The sequence below is a fragment of the Microcaecilia unicolor genome, chromosome 5 (assembly GCF_901765095.1).
Source record: "Microcaecilia unicolor chromosome 5, aMicUni1.1, whole genome shotgun sequence".
Lineage (NCBI taxonomy): Eukaryota > Metazoa > Chordata > Amphibia > Gymnophiona > Siphonopidae > Microcaecilia > Microcaecilia unicolor.
The window spans coordinates 282,396,250-282,421,197 of NC_044035.1; the positions used below are offsets into that span (position 1 = coordinate 282,396,250).

The 24,948-nt window shown below is 43.9% G+C and overlaps 1 pseudogene; it reads left to right on the plus strand.

The window, feature by feature from the left end:
- Positions 1 to 24,948, plus strand: part of LOC115471344 — a 111,137-nt pseudogene that overhangs the window by 80,437 nt on the left and 5,752 nt on the right.

Sequence of the window (24,948 nt, forward strand, 5' to 3'; positions counted from 1 at the left end):
TTTTTTCTGTTTCATAAATGAACCTCAAAGTGTCACAATAAAAACAAAGATAATTTTGCTTTATATCATTTTTTAAATTTTGGCCATGTGGTAAATTCATTTAGAGTTTGCTAAAATGATTTAACACATGCTTAACATGAAAACTGAAACAGAACATGGAAAGATAAAGAAGTGAAAAACTTTCCTTGCACAACCCTAACAACTAGATGGTCTGGTTAGCTAAAGAGCTCCCTCCCTGCTCAGGAGGGCTTTCAGTTTTACTTAAGTTTGCTAGTGACTTTATCTGATGATTTGACTTGTTTCGTGGTCTTACCTGTTTAATATATTCCTCCTGCCTATGTTTTTGGATTGTTTGGAAATATCAGAGGTAAAGGTTGTCGCATAGAACAGCAATCACCCCCTTGGGTCGGACATTTGCTGTCTGTTTAAGGCACATATGGGTGCCTTGTCCTCACCCTGAGGCTTCCAGAAAGAACATTTCAGAGCCAGTAAATACCAGATAGCTGTCACTCATATCATCTAACACAACTCGCTCTCCAGAGGGGACTGCACTGGTTTGCCCTCTTGTTTAGAAGAGGTTATATATGCCTGTAAAAGGGCACAGGTAGCTGGACGCTCTTTCGATAAGGACAAGGAGTGACAGCAGCAGATTCAGAGCCCTGATGAACTGTGAGTGCTCGTATCCCATACACACTTTAAGAGGGCTCAGCACAAAACAGGAACTTTTCTCTTATACCCTGGAGTCTCCTACTATCTTCCACAGGGTCAGTGGCAGATACTCTTAGAAAAAAAAAAAAAGAAAGAAAGCAGAGGAACTTTTCTGTGCATTTCATATACATGAATTCAGTAGTCAAAGAACTGGAAAGTGCTATAGAAGAAAGCAGACTTTGAAATGTTCTCATGAAGGAAAACTAGTAGGTCCTCACTGAATCAGAGGTATACTGATTGGGTTCATATATCCTAAATGCAAAAAGACAGTCAGTGGATGATATACAGAGAAGGCAGCAGCCAGACCCTGACTGGGACTCAGAATAGGTTGTGAGGGCTACTGATGGCAATGCTACATCAGCAGTACTATAGTGTCAGTGTTAATAAAGGTGCAATACAAATAGCACTAGATTCAGTAAATGGCATTCAAAATTCAGTGCTGAAAAAAATCAGCGCATAATGCTATTCTATGAAGGGTGCATAAGTACATAAGCATCGTCATGCTGGGACAGACCAAGGGTCCATCGAGCCCAGCACCCTGTCACCGACAGCGGCCAAAAGAACAAGCAATTTGTCCCGCCCATCCTAGAAATATTGTATTCCCTTGTCCATTCAATAACATTCTATGGCTTTTTCCTCCAGGAACTGTAGTATCAGTGTTAGTCTCTATACAGCACTCTTTTATAGCACTGGTGATATAATATTTATGTTAGAATAGTCTGCTGCTGTAAAACCAATACTACACTATCAGTGCTAGTCCACATTTAGGGCTAGATTCAATAAAGAGCACCCAAATTTAGGTTCTGGGATGATCTGCGCTAAGCTAGAAGTCTGTAAAGAGCACTCCGTGCAGGGCGTCCTTTACAGAATATTAGCTTAACACGTATTTTGCACCTAACTTTGTTGGGTCTTTTACTGAGCCGCAGTAAGGTTTATAGCTTGCAGCAGAAATCAACTGTCAGTAAATGCCGAGACGCCCACTAGCAACTTAGTAAAAGACCCCCTTTGTGCACAAGCACTTACACCTGCCAAAGGCTGGTGCAAATGCTGGCACTCAACTGGTGGCAGCTACGGATACAAATGCAGGTAGTCTATAGCATGGTGCCTAATTTCTGAGAGCACCCCTCACCCTCTTCCATGGCCATGCCCCCTTTATAGGCATGTTATGACATTCAGGCGTACATGTTAGAGGATAGAGTGTAGGGCAGATGCGCACATAACTCCTAATAACTGCCAACTAAGTGCTTGTTAACTCCAATAATTGATTGTTAGTACCTAATTGATTAGTTTATGGGCAGATCTGGATCCATGAATCATGGGGATAGTGTTGTACTACAGTGGTACACCGCTGTCAATTCCCATAGAGTACTCTGCTATGTTAACAGTACTATTAAGGATATGCATTCACTTGAAATGACATAGGAAATTTCAACCCAAGCCAAAAAAGCACAGTGGGCCTCCAAGAGTGGGTTGTAATCCAAACTTTAATGGAGACCCGACATGGTCTTGTTTCAGCGGTATGTCTGTGTCAGGGGTCATCGATATTGGCAAAACAGTCTAGATGATATCCTCTGTCCTTTCAATCTCAGCAGGTAATGTCACACTGCTCTTATGTTTATACAGGTTGGAATTATGCACTGAGATTGAAAGGACGGAAGAAATGATCTATCCCGTATTGCCAATATTGACAACTCCTGATGCAGACACTGCTGAAACACTGTCCATGTTGGGTGTCTCATTAAAATTTGGATGACAACCCACTCTTGGAGGCTCAATGTGCTTTTTTGGCTTGGCTTGTTTTCCTGTGCTTTGGATTCCCTCTTTTCTGTTGCATAGGAAATTTCATCAACATATACTATGTTATTTCATGTTGTTGGCAAATGAAAATGAGCAGAAACCTCCCCACATGGTAGTCAGGCAGTAACTCCATTTTGGCGCACATTGGGCGTGTAGACACTTACGCTGCTTAGTAAAATGGCCCCTGAATGTTGTTTTCTTTAGTTTAACACAAACAGGAAGCAAGAAGCAGTATATATTTGAAATCTTAATGATGGGCTCTGATTGGCCCAGGAGCTCATTTCCTTTAGAGTGTACTGTTTTGCCTTCAGTCTTAGCCAGGAAGAAAAGAGATCAGGTGCTCTTTGCTGAGGCTCAGTAAACAACAGTTATATGTCCCGATCTTCCCAGGAATTAAACAAATATTTAGTTAGTGGTATAATTGATCCATATTTTAGTTACCTGTTATTGTTTGTTGATTGCACATTTTTTGTTCATTGTTCAATATATTTTTAAGACATTAAACAACTGTTTATTGTCTCTGCCTGTTTGGACTGAGAGTCCTGGTGGTTTGTGTGTTGGGTCTGTGAGTGCTTTCTTGGAACTGTGGGACCACTGGGAGTGTGGCCCCAGGAATCTAGAAATCACTGGGGATAATTTGAGAGCTGGAGACTCACCCAGAGGTGGTTGTGACTCAGTCGGTGGGAGGAGGGTGCTAGTGTAGAGCACAAGTGGCAGTTGCAGGCGGACCTGAGCTGTGCTGGGGATACACCCACTAAGTAGCTGCGGGGTAACCCCAGGCAGGTGGCTAGGCATTTTGTGTTAGCTGGTAACAGCTGATTATCAGCACTTAACCGTCTAAGTGCCAACTCTGCCTCCAGAATGCTCACAAAATGTTCAGCTTCAGCTTAGGTGCTAACTGGGCATTTTCAGCAGCCCCTCTTAGCCATTTAAATAATTTTGAAAATTGACCCCTATAGTATCAATGTTAATCTTCAGACAGTACAATGCTGCAGTAGCATTCCTACCCTTTTCATATGTACTGCTGTACTAGTATTGGTATTTCAGGTGAATTACCATTTACTCTAAATACTCAGTGTGGCAAGACAAATCTACCTTTGACAACATCATCTGCCTTCCTGATGATTATAGGATCTTCTTACACACATCCTTTGAAACTGCATGTAAAATGTTTTTTCACTATTCCACTGATACAGTAATTCTCACTGTTTATGCAACACTTTTAAGATGTTAATTTGATTCAGACTGCAAACTGATTATGAGAACATTCTCAGCATATTGCAGTTCACTATCGAGTTTTAAAAGCCTCTGTGTGTACATGGCAGGGGCGTAGCCAGACTTCGGCGGGAGGGGGGTCCAGAGCCCGAAGTGAGGGGGCACATTTTAGCCCCCCTCCCCCTGGCGCCACTGACCCCCCCACGCCGCCGCCACCACCACCAACAACAACTTTGACCCCCCTGCCAACGACCCTCTCGACCCCCCTCCCGCCGCCAACCCTCCCCCGCCTCCACCATCGCCATGGGTTACCTTTCCTGGCGGGGGACCCCAACCCCCGCCAGCCGAGGTCCTCTTCTTCCAGCGCAAGGCTTCATTCTGTTTCTGAGTCTGATGTCCTGTACGCCACTGGTATATGGGGATGAGTATGAGGAAATGTGTGTGTCTATAAACAACTGTCTTTGTGGGTGTGTGTTTGTGCCTGGAGAGGGGTATGTGTACATCTTTCTGTATATATCCATGTGTTTATATGTCTGTTACAAACGTCTTGCTGCTCGATCTTGGACCTCTTGGTGCTATATTGCTCTCCTCTAGTCTCTGCTTGGCAGGAGTAATTTTGGTGAGGGTAATTAAGGTGCATTTACAAATTTGCTGACTTGTGTCTCCTCTAAATGATGGGCTTCCAGGAAACTGCAGCCTTCCCTAGTTCTTCATCATTGAGCTCTAAAAAGCTGTATCTTAGTTATGCTAATACACCTGCTGTTGTACTTGCTAAATTTAGTGCCAGGTTTTAAGCAACAGGTGATAGGAACCCCTGATGTTTGAGAAACAGAAATCTGTAGAACACAAAGGAGGTAATTTTCTTTTAATTTATTAAAAATGACAGCACAACAAAAAGATTTCACAAAAACCAACCCTTGAATATACATGTTAACAGGTACCAGTAGCGTAGCCACACCTCAGTTATTGGATGGACCAGAGAGTGACCTGCATTTCCTCTCTGCCTGTTACTCCCCCTCGCCTGCCCCCACAGCATTAAAAAGAAATACTTTGGCTGGCGGGGATTCTGGACCCCGCAAGCTGAAGAATTCCAAGCAGTCTCATCCTCGTGGCTGTTAGCAGCCCGTATGCAGCCACTGACACCAACATTGCCCGACTCCAGGCTCCCGTGCATGCTTAGTTCAACCAGCATGCATCATGCACACATGCGTTAGGATGCCAATTGAACTGAGCATGCATGGGGGGGGGGGGGGGGGGAGAGTGCCTGTGTTGGCAGGTGAAAATGTGCTGCTGACTGCTTCGAGGTTGAGACTGACAGGGGAGAAAACTCTAGAGAGGACTCGTCAGCTAGCAGGGCCCAGGAATCACCGCCAGCTACACTAATGATGTGCGCTGCCACTGGGTAGGCCCAAAGCAAAAGTGGGTGGGCCCCTGCCTACCTGGGCCCACCCGTGGCTACGCCACTGCATTACCTCTCAATATTTCCCAACCTAACTCCCTCCCTATTCATCCTCTGCCACCCTCATAATTTTATAAAGTTATTCATGTGCATACACAATATCAACCGCATTTATCCACGTGTTTGTTCACCCCTTCAAAGAAATGTAATAGATTAGTGAGGGAAGATTTCCCTTCACTAAATCCATGTTGGCTTTGTCTCATTAATCTGTGCTTTTGAATATGCTTTGTAATTTTTACCATTTTGGCCGGCACCAATGTAAGGCTCACTGGTCTATAATTTCCCGGATCCCCTCTGGAACCTTTTAAAATATCAGCGTTACATGGGCTAACCTCCAGTCTTCCGGTACCATGCTTGATTTTAAAGATAAATTACATATTACTAATAATAGTTCCGCCAGTTCATTTTTCAGTTCTATCATTAGGGATGAATACCATCCGGTCCAGGAGATTTGCTACTCTTCAGTTTGTCAAATTGCCCCGTTACATCCTCTAGGTTTATAGAGATTTCATTCAGTTTCTCCAACTTGTCAGTTTTGAGTACCATTTCCGGCACCGGTTTCTCTCCCAAATCTTTCTCGGTGAAGACCAAAGCAAAGAATTCATGTAATCTCTCTGCTATGGCTTTGTCTTCCCTGATTACCCCTATTACCCCTTGGCCATCTAGGTGTTATGATTGTGGTCAGAACCCCTCTCAAACTTACCTCTTTCCTGGGGGTCAGCTTCTTAGCTGGCTCCTGTTTCTTTTGTCTGTCCTTTCTGAGCTGGCTCTGTCTCTCTGTGCTGGCAGCTTCCAGCAGCATGGGGTTAATTGTTTTACTTTACTACAGCTGTGTGGGTGGACTGAGTTAGCTCTACCTCTCTTTGGGTGTACTGCTTCAAGTGCTTCACGGTGTTGCATTGGTGTGGGTTGGGCCTCTCTGGGTCAGTGTGCTTTTGCCTAGGTCTAGGGAGTGTGACATCATCAGGGAGGGCCTTGATAAGGAAGTGGTGTTGTTTCCTTCAGAGCCTTTGCAACGGTGGTGTTTGCTTTAGGTAGGGTGGTGCAGTGTGCACTTTTGACTTTGTGTCTAGTTTTCCTGCTTACTTTTGCTAAGGTCCAGGTTAGTGTTAGTGCAGTGTGCACTGGTGTCTGTGTGTTTAGCTTTCCTGCTTTTCCCTTGTGGTTCCCCTGCTTTTCCCTCTTGGTTTTGGAAGCATTGCTGTGTGTAGGGCTTTGGAAGCTCTGTTACTGTTAGAAGTACTTCTGGTGTTTGTGCTTTTGGGAGCATTGCAGTCTTTGCTGTTTGGGTTTTGGTGCTGTAGGAAGCACCTTGTTAGTTTTGTGTCTAGCTTGCTAGGGTAGTGCTTGGGAAGCACCTTGTTAGTTTTGTAGCTAGCTTGCTAGAGTAGTGCTTAGGAAGCTTGTTGGTTTTGTGTTTAGCTTGTTAGTGTAGTGCTTAGGAAGCACCTGTTCTGCGTAGGTGTGTAGCTTCCCTGCTTTCCTTTGTAGTGTGTGGTAGCACTTCTGCTGTGTGTTTAGTGTTTAGTAGCACCTGTGTTAGCTTTGTGTTTAGTTCCCTGCTCTGTTAGTTTAGGGCTTAGGAGCTCCTGTTTAGTATAGGGCTTAGGAAGTCCTTTTGTTAGTGTAGGCCTAGGAGTGCCCTGGTTAGTCCAGTTCCTTGGAGCATTGCTGTCTCTTCTGTTTCCTGTCCTGGTCCCTGTGTCATCCGGTATCCGGTAAGTCCTGCCGGCTACTCGAACCCAGGAGCTCAACTCCTGGGGGGCTTAGTAGCTAAGTGCAGGTGAAGCTGTGTGGACCAGTCCGATGTGCTCCAGTCCAGTGTTCCAGTCCTGTGTCCTCCTGTCCGGGGGATTCCAGTCCAGTGTTCCAGTCCCATGTTCCAGTCCGTGTGTTCCGGCTCGCTGGGCGGTGCCTGCAGTCCCTGCCGGTGTCGGTGTGCTTGCCCAGCGTTGGTTGGTGGGTTTTGCCTGCTGCTGTCGCTCCTCGTCAGCAGCCCAAGGGCTCACGTTTGCTCCAGAGCTCAGCCCCGCGGGCTCTGAACCTGAGAACCTGACAGATTGCAAAGGCCATGAGCCCGGCAAGAACCCCCGCCCAGCTGACCCAGCTGGGGTCCAGCTCCGTCATTGTGCTTGATCCTTCTATGACTCTTCGTCAGTATTGTGGGAAACTTTTGTCTCATCCTGTTTTGAAGAAGACCCCTGAAGCGGCAGCTGAGAGAAAACGTGTCCGGCTGCTTGGGATCGTTGAAAATCCGGTTTCGGACATTGACCCTTACATCACGCTCTCAGAGTATTGCCGCAGCCTTGTCTTGAATCCAGCTTTGTGGGATACTCCTGAAGCTGTCGCTAAGAGGAGACGTCTGGGGAATTCTACGCTATGGGCTCAGCTGGAGTCCAGTCCAGTCCCAGCAGTGCGCCCAGCCAAACCTCTGAATCCAGGTCAAGCAGCGCGCCCAGCCACGCCTCTGAATCCAGTCCGAGCAGCGCATCCAGCCAAGCTTCAGAGTCCAGTCCGAGGGACGCTTCTGACCGAGCCTCCAATGCCAGTTCAAGTGGCGCTTCCACTAAAGCTTCAGAGTCCAGTCCATGGGACACTGCTGACCGAGCCTCCGATTCCAGTCCGAAGGGGGGGGCTTCTCACCGAGCCTCTGGTGCCAGTCCAGGTGGTGCCTCCACGCAAGCCTCGGAGTCCAGTCTGAGAAACGCTGACTGCGCCTCCTATTCCAGTCCGAGTGGGGCTGGTAATTGAGTCTCCAAGTCCAGTCCAAGCTGTGCTTCCAGGCAAGTCTCTGAGTCCCGTTCGAGTGGCGCTTCAAACCAAGCCTCCTAGTACCAGTTTGGATCCCAGTTCCAACCCAATTTTTGATCTGGATCTGCTTATGACACTCCAGGAGTACCGGGTTGCACTTTTGTCTGATCCAGCCTTGAAGGATACCCCTGAAGCTGCAGCAGAGAGGAAGCGTGTCGCCTGGCTTGGGTTCGAAGAAAACCCAGTTTCTGCTATTGATCCCTCTACCAAGCTGTTCTTTTACCGCTTCCAACTCCTATCGGATCCAGCCCTGTGGGATACTCCTGAGGCCCAAGCTGAAAGAAGGTGGCTTAGTAGTCCCGGACTAAGTGCCAGTCCCGGTCCAGATGCTGAATCCACGCTGTGGGCTGAGTTTACCCCGGGTGCTGAGGCCAGCCGTGATGCTGTGTCCACTCCAAGTTGCAGCAGTGGCAGCCAAGATGCTGAGTCTGGATCGAGTTGTAGTTCCAGTCAAGATGCTGAGTCTGGATGGAGTTGCAGTTCCAGTCAAGATGCTGAGTCCGGGTCAAGTTGCAGTTCCAGTCAAGATGCTGAGTCCGGATCGAGTTGCAGTTCCAGTCAAGATGCTGAGTCTGGAGCCAGTTGCAGTTCCAGTCAAGACGCTGAGTCTGGAGCGAGTTGTAGTTCCAGTCAAGATGCTGAGTCTGGATCGAGTTGCAGTCCCAGCCGGGATGCTGAGTCTACACCGAGTGATGAGTCCATGATGAGTGCTGAGTCTGCACTGAGTGCAGAGCCCAGCCGAGACAATGAGTCCACGATGAGTGTTGAATCTACACCGAGTGCAGAGCCCAGCCGAGATGACGAGTCCACGATGTGTGCTGAGTCTACACCGATTGCAGAGTCCAGCCGAGATGCTGACTCAGAATTGAGTTGCAGTTCCGGTCAAGATGCTGAGTCCGGTGAGAGTTGCTGTCCCGGTCAAGATGCTGAGTCCGGGTCAAGTTGGAGTTGCAGTCCCGGCCAAGATGCTGAGTCCGAGTCAAGTTGCAGTCCTGACCAAGATGCTGAGTCCGGGTCAAGTTGGAGTTCCAGTTCCAGGCAAGATGCTGAGTCCGGGTCAAGTTGCAGTCCCGGTCAAGATGCTGAGTCCGGAGCGAGTTCCAGTGCCAGCCGAGATGCTGAGTCTATGCTGAGTACCGAGTCCAGCCAAGATGCTGAGTCCGAGTTGAGTGGCAGTTCCGGCCAAGATGCTGAGGCCGGACCAGGTTGCAGTCTCAGGCAAGATGCTGAGTCTACTCCGAGTTCCCATTTCAGCCAAGATGTTGAACTCCTTCTGAGTTCCAGCTCCAGCCAAGGGGCAAGGTCTAGTCTGAAGTCCAGTTCGAGTTCTTGCCCGGCTTCAGATTCCAGGATGAGTGTTGGCTCTAGCCCAGTTCTGGCTGCTACAGTGGAGTGCCAGGAGGTCAAGGAAGTTGTGGACTCTTTAGGGAGAGGGTTCCTGTTGAATTGGACGCCACTTGTTGCATCCAAGACTCTGATCCTGCCTAGCAGCCATTCTAAAGAGCCTCGTGGCGGCCAAAGCCATTCTGGTTTCCTAGTTCCAGATGTCCTTGTCACGTCCTGCCCAGCTGCCCAGATTTATGTTGTGAAACCCATTGGGAGATTTCATCACAGCTACCCATGGAGACCTAAATTGTCTTTTGAGACCTGGAGCTCCCGTGGGGACACGGGAGCCTTGAAGGGGAGGTGCTGTTATGATTGGGGTCAGAACCCCTCTCAAACTTACCTCTTTCCTGGGGGTCAGCTTCTTAGCTGGCTCCTGTTTCTTTTGGCTGTCCTTTCTGAGCTGGCTCTGTCTCTCTGTGCTGGCAGCTTCCAGTAGCATGGGGTTAATTGTTTTACTTTACTACAGCTGTGTGGGTGGACTGAGTTAGCTCTACCTCTCTTTGGGTGTACTGGCTTCAAGTGCTTCACGGTGTTGCATTGGTGTGGGTTGGGCCTCTCTGGGTCAGTGTGCTTTTGCCTAGGTCTAGGGAGTGTGACATCATCAGGGAGGGCCTTGATAAGGAAGTGGTGTTGTTTCCTTCAAAGCCTTTGCAACGGTGGTGTTTGCTTATGCACTTATGCAGGTTGCCTCCTGTCAGCTGAATATCAGCCCCAATGAATTTAGAAGAGAATAGGTATTCTTAGTGGTGAGGGTCATTGTCTGACCAATATTCAGCCTGCAGGAGGCAGGCTGACTAGGTCCCACAATCGATGCTGGGCCTGGATATTCAATGCCAGGCCTGAATATTCAATGCTGGGCCGTTTCCGATAACCGGCATTGATTATCCAGGTTTTTTTGTTTGGCCGGCATAAACTTAACTGGTCAAGTTAACATTCAGTGCTGGCTGGTTAAGTTTATGGCGGCCAAAGATAGGACTGTTATTTAGGTGGTTCACTTTGGCCGCTAAACTTAGCCGGCGAAGCTCAGAATATTTACAGTGAGCAGGTTGTATCACGTGATATAGCCGGTTAGCCACTATCCCACCAATTTTATATAGTGTGCCTAGAGATCGGCACCAATTCTATAAAAATGTGTGCAACTCAGTTGGCTTAATAAGCTAATGAGTGCTGACAACAGCATTTAACAAGCAATAATGAGCACTAATTGGCACTGATTAGAATTTAGGCGCACAACTCGCTAAGCATATTCTGTAATGATGTGCACCGAACTTCTAATGTGTGCTAGCAAAAAGGGCCGTGGTTATGGGTGGGGAAATGGGCGTTTCATGGGCATTCCAAAATGTATGCGCTTACTTATAGAATATGGCCCAGTGCGCCTAAATCTAAGCGCCGGGATTTACACCACATTTATGTTGGTGTAAATGGACGCATGTAGATGTAGGCACTGAAATATCAACTAAGCATATTCTATAATCGGCGCTTAAATCTAGGTGTCGATTATAGAATATGCTTAATCGGCACTGATTTCAGCACTGATTTTTTTAGTTGCCATATATAGAATCTCTCCATATGGGCCCACTTCTATATCAGGAGGAAGGTTGATGTTCGAGTAGCGTCTTCATGATGGTGCTCTGGGGGAGGGCTTTGGAGGAGGATAAATGCTAGAAGGGGAATCAGGAGGAGGTTGGATGCTTTAGGGCAGTGGTTCCCAAACCTATGGGTCACGGCACCCCTAGGTGCCACATTTCCTCTCAGGTCTCCCTGCCCCACCCCCAACAGCATGCCCCACCCCCGACCCCAACAGCATTGAGTCTTACCTTTGCTGGTAGGGATGCTTGAGTCCCTCCAACTGAAGAAGTCCACTCCGCGAGGCCCAAACTTCATGCTGCTTGTACAGCGAGCAAATTGGTGGCATACTTCAGCCACCAACACCAGCATTCCCACACTTGCCCTCCTTCTCTTCCTCATTTCCACCCAGTGTCTGCCCTCCCTCTCTCCCCACTTTCATCCAGCCTCTGCCCTCCCTCTTTCCCACACCACTTTCTAACATCTCCCCTCTCTTCTCTTTCCTTTCCATTGATGCCAGGTATCTCTCCTGTCTTCCCTTCCTCTTGCCCATCATCTCTCCAAGGTTTTTCCTTCCACCTTCCCTCCTGTCCAGCATCTCCCCTGATCTATCCTTCCACCTTCCTTCCCTCCAGCACCTCCCCCCTGATCTTTCATTCCACCTTCACTCCTCTGTGCCTAGCATGTTGCCGCAATCTCTCTTTTCACCTCCTCCTTGCCCAGCATGACCTTCCATTTTCCCTCCCATATTCCTCCATGCCTAGCATGTCCCCAATCTCCCCTTTCACCATATCCAGCATGTTCCCCCCAATCTCCTTTTCCCACTTTCCTCTGTGCCCAGCGTTCTTCTTCAATCTCCCCTCCCACCTCCCTCCTCCCCAATCTCTCCTCCCCCCACCTTCCTCTGTGTCCATGTCATCCAGATCTCCCTTTCCCACTTTGCTCCTTGCCCAGTGTGTCACTCTAATCTCCTTTCCCACCTTCCTCCATTCCCAGCATGTCCCCTGATCTCCCCTTGTCCCCTCCTCATGCCCAGCATGCCCCTTCAATCTTCCTTTCCCACCTTCTTCAGTGCCCAGTGTATCCCCCCGATCTCCACTACCCTCATTTCTCCATGCTCAGTGTGACCCCTCCCCCAATCTCCCTATGCACCTTGCCTCTTCTGTCCATAATGTCCCCCCAGTCTTCCCTTTTCCATGCCGGTTTGATTGAAAATGTGAGCACAGGGCCTTGGAGCTCCACTGCATGCTAGAACTCCATCAGTGATGCCTCCTCTGGTGCAGCTTCTGAGGTGAGAGAGAAGTGGGACCGGCAGACACTAACTGAGCACATGCATGGGTTCCAAATAGGCTCCATGATGCTATTTTCTTTGTGCAGCTTCCATCCCGGTCTCGGGGTGAGGATGTGGATAGTGTTCTTTTCCCAAGCTGGAGAAGTGGGAAAAAATGCTGCAGCACCCCTGAGAGTTTGCTGCGGCACACAGTTTGGGAACCACTGCTTTAGGGGGCTTCATGAGGGGGGAGGATGCTTTGGGAGGGGGCTTCTGGAGGATGGTGGATGCTTTGGGGGGGCATCTGGAGGAGGGTGGATGCTCTTAAGGAATCTTCAAGATTACAATATAAAAAGTGATTAATTGCATTTAAAAAAATTGACCATTTAATCATAATTAAAATTTTTGATCGAACAGTAGCTATAAATTTTAATGCTAACACTGTAGTACTTGCATTATGAAAATGAGATCTTCCATCTGAAGTTCATTCAATGTATCATGTATAGGCAGCCTATCAAGATGAGTTTGCACATTCCTTTTAATCAAGCCTGATGCACCGAAAATGTTGGGAAATATTTCTATATGTTTCTACCACATTTTCTTGGTCTCCAACTGCATTTTTTTGGGTACTTGAGGATCTTCTCTTCCTCTCTACATGATTTACAGAATAATTACTTGGCAATGATACCTCGACTATCATTGCTGTTGTTGTGTTTACCTCCTTCACCACTATGAGCAGTATTCTAGCATCCAGCTTTTTATTGGTTGGAATAAGAATGTCCCAAGTGATCATAAACTTTTCATTTTCCATAATTCTCACAGAGTCGTGATCCCAATGCTTTTCTGGTACAGCAATGCTGTAATGTTTACAAATTTTCCATCAGATGAAACTTATTGTTCTTTTCTGTATGGAAAGTTTCTGCCATCAGAAATTCACAGCCAGCTACAAGATGTGTAACCATTTCCAGCTGTTTCATACAGAATTTGCCGATATCTGTTGTATCAGTTTTTTTCTATGCTCACTTTGAACCATTTCATCCGTAATCCACCGTCCTGGGATACAACTATCAATTGCTCATCCTTAAGTTTCTTTAATCATTTATGTGTCTGGTTTTGATCAATGAATAGGTCCTGGAGTAACATTTGGTATTTCCCATTGTAGTTTTGTATTTGCCACTTGTTCTTTCTCGTTTGGGGTCTTTTTACCAAGCTGCAGTAAAAGAAGCCCTGAACTAGCGGCGGATTTTTGCCATACCAGAGGCCCTTTTTACCGCAGTGGGTAAAAAGGTCAAAAAAAGAAATGGCCATGCAGTAAGATTTCACTTATCATGTCGCCATTCGGGAGAGGAGAATTACTGCCATTGAAGAGGCAGCAAGAGCTCCTGGCTAACTCTTGTATTTTATGGCATTTTGTTTTTAAAATTATTTGATTATGTACATTATTTTTCTAATATACCTAGCACTCAGGCAGAATATAGATAAAAAAAAAACCATAAACCACACATGTACATGCATATTTTGCAAACAACATGTGTAAATCATGACTCTATCCAGGAACATACCTACACACAGATCATGCAAAATACTCATTCTCTTAGCACGATGCATAGTTTTACATACATTAACTCCTGGAGTAATTTTATAAAGTCCCTATTAGGCATGTAAAGAGACTTTTACATGTGAAACATCCTTCATTTATTTAACTTCAGTGTGCCTGATCTAAAAATGAGCTGTGACAAAACACTTTCTCACTGAGTGCTATGTCTGAGGCTAGACTGAGTGGTAGAAAATTGAACTTGAGAGGACACCATTCAAATGTTCTTTCTAACACTGACCCTTAATGGGATCCTGGCAAGCTTTCTTCACTGTATTACTGTACTTTAGAATATATCCAACTAACCTGAAATATTTAGCTGATCAGTGCTGAATATCAGTATTGACCAGTTAAATTTAACCATACCCCCAGGGCTGTCTTGTTATCCAAATACATTTTTGTGCTTGGGGTGGGGAGCATTTAAACTGCAAAGGTTTTTTGTTTGAATAACTCCAAAATTTACCAGGCAAACTCTTTCAGTATCAATCTCTCCTGGTGGTTTTCTGTCTTAACATGATTATCTAATTGTATTCTTTTCTTACAAGACTCTAAGGAAATGAGCCACTGACCTAGAAAAGGCTGAGTTTCTGAAATAAGCCCGTTTGATGAGGTGAGTGCCCTGACTTAAATTGGGTTCTCTGGAGCATTGTGCTCTACTTCAGATGACCTTCAATGAGTGCAGCTAGAAAATTTGCAGGGGCATCTGTTCAGTCACCATTAAGCATGAACAAGTTGATGAAGATAAATCAGTCACAACCATCCTCAAGATCTAAAGATGTTAAACTGTCTTTCATCCTTACAGATAGGCATGGATGGCAATCTGGCAACTCTAATAATATCAGATATGCTGTTCCAATTATGAGCCAAATGGGCCTACAAAATTGGGCTGTGGAAACCACTTACAACCAGCCCATTACAGACCTCATTGAGAACCCTTCATTTTTCATACAATGGGGTCTCTTTAGTAAGCATGGTAAGCACCAACACTGCGACAAACCCTCCCTCTTATCCACCTCCCAAACCTGAAAAAAAACACAACTCCCAAAATACGATCTCACAAACCTGACAAAAACCTCCATCCAACAAACCAGGAAGGGTGGGTGGGAGCACGCTGAACTGCCCGTGCTCCTCACCAAACTGAACCCACCAATGGCATGCGCAGACCCCAGCATATTTTACCCTCTCCTCATTGGTCCATCTCAACCAGACATGCATTACCCTTCACCCGCTGCTGCAACCCACTCAAGCTTGTGAGGAGCCCGGGCAGCTCAGCCATATTAAAGCGTCCCAATAAAAATATTGGGATGCCAACCAAAAAAATACTTTTCATTTTTAGCATTGGGGGTGTGTTTGGGGGGTGGAGAGTAGGTGTGTCCACCGCTAATTGCTTAGCGCAGCTACATTGCTACATGTCTACTACATGGTTAGTGAGTGAGCTCTTTCCACCCACTAAATAACTGTTGGTAAGGGCTCATGCCCTAATGGCCACATTGTAATTGGGGAATTAGCACCTGGTCATTATTTGAGGAAATAATAACTCTGCCATTTTACAGCTGTGAACCCATATGCTAGTCATTGTGTAGGTCGCCTTTAAGAACAGCTTAGTAAAAGGACCCCAATATTTATTTACCGAGACAGTCAGAAGCTGTGCTCTTGTTGACTAGTGTTCCTTCTAAGCTGAGCACGTGTGCAAGCACATAGAGCATGAACCCTGCTCACACAGAAAAACATAGTACACACAAGAACATGTAACACTGAGGCATTTCAATTAGTTGTTAAAAAGCAGCACAGAGAAACTGAGCTATTTACATCTGACTCATTTTAGCAGCTGGGCGATTACTGAGCTTAAACTGACACTCTGTTAAGTTGGCTGTTCTGGTCCCATTATAGATCGACACTATAATATTCATCATACATTGCTGGTGACACTATCATTATTAAAGTTTAACAATGTTCTCTTTACACTGCTGTTTTAAAAATCTGGTCCTCAATTGGCTTTCAATCACAATTCTGACTTGCTTTCCTGGGTTTTTTTTTGTGTGTTTTTAATTCCTGTTAAGTAAGACATAAATGATATTACTTTAAACTTAATATATTCATAAAAACATTAATATTTCTCCAATTATGATTTTTAATCCAGAGCTTCTGCTGCACAGAAGTGCTCACAAAATAGGTGAGTGGACATTTTTGCAAATGAATTGAAAATGTTGTACACAAGCCATCAGTCCTTAGAGGGAACATTGTTATCAACCAACCTCACTTTCTACCTTTGTAATGAAGAAAAAAACAATTTATTTTGGAGGTGTATGTTGGTAAGGGGAAAGAAGATGCGTGGTTATTAGCAATGTTTGCATTTACTTTAACTCTAGGGGAAACACTGGAACCAGGTGAACGTGATTTGAATATAAACTAAAAATAGATTTAAAAAATAAAATATATGCAGATTACATTTGGCCAAAATGTACTTTGTATTCTGAGATGCTTTTCCTTCTATTGGCCAAGTTTCTATGGTTTGTGGTCAGAATTTTGTAATTCATTTCTTTCCCTGCAGAATCATTTGCATTGTTTCATGGCTCAGACACATTCTATTCCTGATTTCTTGCCACTTCTCATTTCCTTTTTTTTCCTATTAAATAAAGCCAATTTGATCACCCACACCTTCTGAAGCTGCTGGAAGTGTGTCTGCAGGAAGAAGCTCAGTTTCTTCTCTTGGAGCTGATGGAGGGCTGAGATCTGCTCAGTTTCCTCAGAGGAGCCTGGGGAACTCCATTAAGACTCCAGTACTGTAGACTACATATTGAAATCTGTATAGGCAAATATCGTAAGCCAGGATCATCTTAACTAACCTATTGTGAAAGGACAATGAAGATGGTGTGCACTAATTTGTATGTATAAATGCCCAAACGATTGGTCCTCCTGACCCCCCCAACATAAATTGGGGGGGGGGGGAGCTGAAGAAACTCCCTTATATGGTGTGAAGTCCTGTCCAGCGTATCCCAGGATGCACTGTGCAGGGCTGGACGCCACCACTTTTGAGGCAGCGCTGCTGGAAGAGGAGGGAGTCTACCACCCTCCTCCAACAAAGGTACGGGGGGGGGGGGGGCAGGGAAGAAGGCCACTAGACCACCAGGTCAGGGGGGCTGGATCTGCGGCGCACTGGGCCACCAGGGCTTTTCTTGGGGGGATGCTGGGGGGGGGGGGGGGGGTTAGGGAGCTGGAGACAAGTTCCCCCCCTAAACTTTAAATGAAAGGTTTTTTTGGAACATGTTAATTAAAAATAAAGTTTGAGTGAAAAATAGGAAGGTTGGAAGGTTTTTATGCCTGTGATGGATATATGAATGGGTAGAAAAGTATAAAGGCACCCATCAGAAGACTGAGGCTTTTTCTTCCTATTTTTCATATTAAAACATATATAACGTTTTGGAGAATGTAAGACTGAACACAGTGTTTATACTGGCTGTTTTGGTGATTGGTTCGCACTTCCCCTTTCTTGGAAGTTTGTTATAGATCAGTTGCTGCATGCTTCATAGAACAGGCTCTGTGTTCTGTTCTAAGATACCACCAGAATAGTACATATCCTGACCTTGATGTTTCAATTATGATTTCAACTTTTTGTCTAAAATGGGCCTTATTCTCCACCAAAGCAGTGAAGTGCTCAGAAAAAAAGAAAGCCGAGTGCAACACTGGAGCTTTAATGCAAGATCTGAGGAGGAGTGAAACGTTAGCTCGTTCTTCTGTGACAGCATTAGTGAGGATTTTCATGTCTATTTCTCCCCTTTGCTGTGAGCATAAGGACCTATATCTTTACGAATAGCATGGGTAAAAAAAAAAAAGAGCTGAGAGGAGGTGTACTGAACTGTTGCAAATGGGTATCAGCACTCGTCAGATTGCATGCGTAGACATTGGCGCATATGCTGGAATATTATATGCATAAATATTTGATGGACAGAATAACATTCTATCATATGTGCAGATATCTGAGTGCTGATACAAATTTTTTGTGCACAAGATATAGCTGTGCCTATGCATCCAGTATACTCTGCCATGGTAACACACATTTTTTGCCCTTAGTCTATTTGCATGGTATTAGCTTGCAGCCTTAGGGAAGAATGCTGAGGTTTAGCACATGGCTCTAACACAAGATCAATTCAAACTTGTGGTGCAGGCATTCCTAATCTCACAATTGCATTATTGTAATCTTGGTTACTTGGGCTGTACCAAGGGTCAACTGAAACGATTACAGACTGTACAGAGCACAGCAGTTGGCCTGATTTTTAGTTATATGACACAATTTTTTAATTTTATGTTAAACTTCATTGGTTGCTCATTGAGGCTAGAGTTATTTTTAAATTGGCCTGTTTTTATATCTATAGCTATCCATCTAGATAGATAGATAGATAGATAGATAGATAGATAGATAGATAGATAGATAGATAGATAGATAGATAGATAGATAGATAAGATATAACATGGACTGGCACCAAAGTATTTATACTCCCATTTCCAATTTGCTGCCTTCTTAAGAGACAGAAGACTAAATTGTCCAACTGTGTTTTCCTTTCCTTTGCTAAGAGGAAGGAAAAGCCTAAAAATGTTTGGAATGACAATGGCATTTCAAGCTGCCAATCACCTGAAAGAGTTTGCCAGGACATTTTGGTTATCTCATTCTTATCTGTCACTTAGGAAGAGTAGTAAGACTTTGCTCTTTCAGAAATTTGTACTACAAATAGATTTTTAACCATAGTTTTAATTTTAATTGTTGCTCTATTTTAACTGTCCCCCCTAGAGGATTATTCTGGTTCTTGATGTTAAGACCAGATGCTAAGCTTTCGTAACATGACATAACATAAAATGTGCTGATGGAATTAGCATGTGCTATATGCCAAGAAGCCCATTTTATACCTAAGGGCTTCTTAGCTTTTATCATGTTCTAATTCTATTAGCACACTACCCTTTAGCAAAAGGGCCCCAAGGTAACTGTAGAGACCCCTTTGTGATATCTCAAACCCCCTAGAACTCCCAGTTACTCATGTCCTGAATGATGTTACAACATCCCAAAACTGACTGAAATATTTCCTGACACTTAAACCAAAGCTACTGATTTATCCTTCATGAGCCTGGAGACAGATGAACCAATCAGAACAGTTTCCAAATTCTGAAAATGAGTCAATACCGTTTCATAATTTCAGTACACTTATACCGCAGCCCTTATTTTAATTGCCTTCACGAAGTGACTATAAATAGGATACAAACTAATTTCACACTGAAAATGGCTTGTTTTCAGTTATTAATTTTTAAACTTAATTTAGAACTGGTTTCAATGTGGTTTCAAATGCTTGTGTTGGGACAGTTAAATGAAGTCTGTAGTGTTCAAAATGTTTGCAAAATGCCCAGATTCATAAGAACATAAGAATAGCCATACTAGGTCAGACCAATGGTCCATCTAACACAGTATCCTGCTTCCAGCAGTAGCCAATCCAGGTCACAAATACCTGGCAGAAACCCAGTTAGTAGCACCATTCCATGCTACCAATCTCAGGGCAAGCTGTGGCTTCCCCCATGTCCATCTCAACAACAGACTATGAACTTTTCCTCCAGGAACCTGTCCAAACCTTTTTAGAAACCAGATACGCTAATTGCTGTTGCCACATTCTCCAACAATGAGTTCCAGAGTTTATTCTCTGAGTGAAAAAATATTTCCTGTTATTTGTTTTGAAAGTATTTCCATGTAGTGTCCCTTGGTCTTTAGACTTTTTGAATGAGAGAAAGATCAATTCACTTCCACCCACTCCACACCACTCAGGATTTTGTAGATCTCAGTCATATCCACCTCAACCGTCTCTTTTTCCATACTGAAGAGCCCTAACCTCTTTAGCCTTTCCTCATATGGGAGGAGTTCCAACCCTTTATCATTTTTGGTTGATCTTCTTTGAACCTTTTCTAATTCTGCTATATCTTTTTTGAGATACAGTGACCAATACATAAGGTAAGGTTGCACCATGGAGCGATACAGAGGCATTATAATATTTTTGGTCTTATTGCATCCTTCTCAATAATTCCTAGCATCCTGTGTGCTTTTTTGGCTACACTAGGCAGAAGATTTCAGCGCATTATCTACAATGAAACCTAAGTCTTTTTCTTGAGTGCTGAGTTCTAAAATAGATCCTAGCATCAGGTAAGTATGATTCAGATTATTCTTACCAATGCGCATCACTTTGCATTTGTCTACATTAAATTTCATCTGCCATTTGGATGCCTAGTCTTCCAGTTTCCTAAGGTCTTCCTGCAATTTTTCACAATCTGCATGTGTTTGAATAGTTTCATGTCATCTGAAAATTTAATCACCTCACTTGTTGTTCCGATTTCCAAATTATTTATAAATATGCTAAATAGCAATGGTCCCAGTACAGATCCCTGCCGCACTCCGCTACTCACCCTCCTCCATTGGCTTGAGGAACTTTTTGTTATATCAGGCTTATCATGACCCTGTTTGAGAGGTAGAATGCTGGATAAGTATTGGACTCCTTGCTGAACTGTGGATTGTTATTTTTCTTTAGAATTTAAATGTATATTTTGTTTTTATTACATATGTTTCTTTTGTACCCTGCCCTGGATAAAGGTGGGTTAGAAATAATAAATTTCAATTTCAGTTTTATGGCTGCACTAATTTGTGGTATACATAGATTTCATCAGGTGACTCCCCTTCTTCGTAAGCAACATTGGCTTCCTTTGTAAAGCCAGGTTGCTTTGAGAGCCTGACCATGCTATGTAAGGTATTACATGGTTGGCTCCAGTCTATGTTTGCTTTGTTTAATTTTGCCCTGTGAAATAGATTATTTCATAATAGAGTCCTTGCTGTGATTGATTTCCCTTCACCAATAAAAATTAAATGCAAGAGATTTTTTTGGCTTATTGATCTTTTACCAAGTTGCAAGCATTTGAGCTCAATGTTGATTATAAAATGGAATCTCACTATGAGGCCTTTTTATTAAGCTATGTTAGGAGCTAATGAATGCCTAACGCACCAAAAATGGCCTAATGCAGGATGCACTGAAGTGTCCAATGTTAGTTTTGCCATCTGTGTACGCTAACCCTCAGATTCTATGATAGTGAGCTTAGATTTAGGTGTTGAAATCGGTGCAGATTCTATAATACCACGTGTAACTTAATTAGTTTAACACACTAATGAGTGCTGATATCAGCACTTAACAAGCAATAATGAGCACTAATTGGCACTGATTAGAATTTAGGTGCACAATTCACTAAGCATATTCTGTAAAGATGTGTGCCGAACTTCTAATGTTCCCAGGCATAAAGGGGAGTGGTAAAGGGTGGGGAAATGGTCATTTCATGGATGTTCCAAAATTTAGGCGCCTAGTTATAGAATATTGGCCAGTGCAACTAAATCTATGCTCCAGTATTTACACCAGGTTTTAGTTGGTGTAAATGAATGCATGCAGATTTAGGCGCTGAAATATCAACTAAGTGTATTCTATATTCAGCGCCTAAATCTAGGTGCCGATTAAAGAATACGCTTAAGTTAGCACTGATTTCAGCATGATTTAGTAGCACTATATATAGAATCTCCTCCTAAATGCCCAGTATTGTATGTTTAAAATTTGGGAGGGGGGAGGAGGAGGGAAGGGGCAGGTGAGAGGGGAGGCACAGAAAGTGGACATGGAGGCGGTATCCAGTTAGTGCATGCACATTAGTGTGCGCTAATTGATTACCACAGGGTTACCACAGGACCCCTCCCACATTAATTTTTTTAATTGGCTCGGTAAAAATGGCCATTTTTTATGGCAGTTCAGTAAATGGACTCCTATATGATTGTGTATAAAAAATTGAAAGCTTGTTTATTTTCTATAATGTTAAACCTTTAATTTGATTTAGATTACTACGGCTTTTGTGACAGGTCTGGTTTTATGATTGTTTTTATTGATTGATGATTAGAACTTTCCAGGGTTTAACTGGTTTCGTTGGTTGTCATTCACAATGAACCAGTAATCTGGAAACAGTGGAATACAAGCACTGTATTGTATCATATTGAAACTCAGTCTTGTATTATTGTCAGCAGCCAGATACATACAGTATAGTTATCTTGGCCAGCATACACCTCATTCAGTGTTTCCCATGAGAGTGCAGTGGTTTGAAATTGACCTGATTCTAATATTGGGGTCTATGCTTCAGGAGGTTCATTAACCTGTTCTGCTACAGCCTGGTACATGCACATTAGCTAGGGGTAGGGGCCAAGGGGATAATTAGGAGAGTGTGCTAATATCTTTCGCTACTGTTTCCAGGGCTCGGGTGAAAGGAGCAGAAAGAGAAAATTACAAATCCCCTGAATTTTCTCCCAGGGGTGTAGCTGCCCTTCCTCCCATGTTCATTACATTTTTAACAGACTATAAATGAAAAACTATACTGTCCCTGAAAGTTATTTTCCTGAGGCTGATTTATGTAGATGAATTCAATCAGAATAGAAAACTCAGAAGGAATCAGCAAGTTGTTGTGTACTGAAAAACCAGCCTCATGAAAAGCTGAAATAGCTAAAGGCCTCCAGGGCCGTCCAATCTGCCCATTCTTCCTTTCCACAGAAACATGACAGTCACTGGATTTGCCCCTAACTTAATTTACAAGAAAACTTCCTTTATTGAAGGAGTAGCGTAGAGGCCCTTTTAAGCAGCGAGCACTAGTTTTATAGTGCAATAGTCGTTAGTGTGGACTTGCGCTAATAGTATCATGTGTTAATACCAGCCATCACAGTATAAAACCAAGCTACTTGCTTATTACAGACAGGAGTGGGTGGTGTGGCTGACAGTGACAGCAAGCATGTAAGTCTGTGTTGTGCAATAGCTGTCACCACTGCTGATAGCTGGGTTTCACTACTAGAGATGGTGTTAAATGCCCCCTACACTGATTAGCAGACTGGAGCCATTTTAAAATGGAATCTGGTGGTGCAGGAGAGACTGGAGATTGCTTCTATCCCAGTTTAACCCTAGGATAATCTGGCCCAGACCTGGTGGAGAAGAAGAGACTGAAGATAACTCTTGCCCTTTGGGGAGGATGGGATAGGGATATGGGGAAGGATGAGTGGTGACTTTTGTTTGTTTGTTTGTGTGTGTGTGTATATGTGTGTGTGTGTGTATCTGAAATGTAAGGAAATAAAAACAAATTTCTGAAGGGGAGTTGTTTTGTTTGGTTGAAAATGAAATGAAACAAAGCTAGATTTTAAAATATTTATTTCATACAAAATAAAACAACAAATTTAGGTGTCCTTTTATCAAACTGCGGAAAGTACTAACATTTTCTTACTGCAGCTTAAAATGGCATAACGCGTGTGTGCGTGCTAAAAAATATAATTTATTTATTTGCCGCAAAGATATGTCTAGGGGTCAGAGAGTGGTAATGTCTGCACTATTCAGTTAGTGCAGCTATATTAGGACAGGATTGGCACATGAGCCTTTAGTGTCTACAAAATAGGCAGTAAGTGCTCACATGCTAATTTTTGTTAATGGCCGTATCCTAATGGCCGAAACAGAAGAGTAGCCTGATCAACAGGTCACTTCCAAAGAGACCAAGGAGACAAAAAAATAAGGAAAGAAATTAAAGAAGTGGAAGATAAGACTCGACACTACACCGTGTTTCGGCGATAAACGCCTGCCTCAGGAGTCTGTATGTGGTAAATGCCAGTAGGTAGAGCTGAACCAAATCAAGCCTTTTAAAAGACTGATTATTGGTGGATATACAAGATACGTTGGTGAAAAAGTATGAGCAAAACTGCAAGAAGAATCTTATCCGCAAAAAAAATCACTGAAGAACAGTTTTATTCCTTATTTTTTCATCTCCTTGGTCTCTTTGGAAGTGTCCTGTTAATTATGCTACCCTTCTGTTTCTCCCACTTTTGTGGTTGTTTTCACATGCTAATGGTAACATTAGTGCATGCATTGTACAACAGAGAGGGTCTCAAAGTACACAGCAACAGCAATCCAAAAAAGAAGCACAAGGGGCTCTCAAGAATGGTAGGTGTGCTTTATTTATGACCTGACACAGGCATGAAACCACACCTGCCTCAGGGGTCAATTCAACAAATCAGCACTAATCGCATGACCTTGTTACTCAAAATATAATGCTCGGTGTTTTCACAATCCACTCTGGAGGCAGAAATTCTGAGACTTAAGTACATAAGTACATAAGTAATGCCACACTGGGAAAAGACCAAGGGTCCATCGAGCCCAGCATCCTGTCCACGACAGCGGCCAATCCAGGCTAAGGGCACCTGGCAAGCTTCCCAAATGTACAAACAGTCTATACATGTTATTCCTGGAATTGCGGATTTTTCCCAAGTTCATTTAGTAGTGGTTTATGGACTTGTCCTTTAGGAAACCATCTAACCCCTTTTAAAACTCTGCCAAGCTAACCGCCTTCACCACGTTCTCCGGCAACAAATTCCAGAGTTTAATTATGCGTTCGGTGCATTTTGTTGAATTGACCCCTGAGGAAGGTGTGGTTTCATGCCGTAACATGGCCCTTGTCAGATCATAAATAAGGCCCACATACCATTCTTGAGAGCCTTTGTGCTTCTTTTTTGTATTGAACATTAGTGCATGGTCATTAAATCAGAAAATGGAATATCGGCCATTTTTCGGCCACAGTAAAAAGCGGTTTTAGCGCATGGAAACGACCTGCACGTTAAGGCCACTTTTTGACACGGCTTAGTAAAAGGGTCTTTTAGTTGCTGTTTTCCAAGTCCATTTTAAATGACTGCACAGACCTGTCCCTGATTTCCTTACACTGACTGTGGTTCATATGAGGGGCATTTTCTATATGTTGTTCAAAAAATCCAGTGCCAAACACGGTCACTTTTGAACCAGAAAAAACTCAGTCTTTTTGGTTTGGAAATTGCTGTATTTTTGTGCTTATTGTGTCTTTCTTTTAAGGCCACTTTCAAACAAAAAATGTCTGAAGGAAAAACACATACAAACAAGCCATTGGGATGTCTGCGAGCCAGCAGTCTTACTAGACTGGCAACACAGACATCCCAGCAGAGCAGTGGGGCAGCCTAGGGGACACTGCAGTGAACTTCACATAAAAGGTCCCAGGTTCACACCACATCATAAACCCCTTATATTGTATGGTGAACAA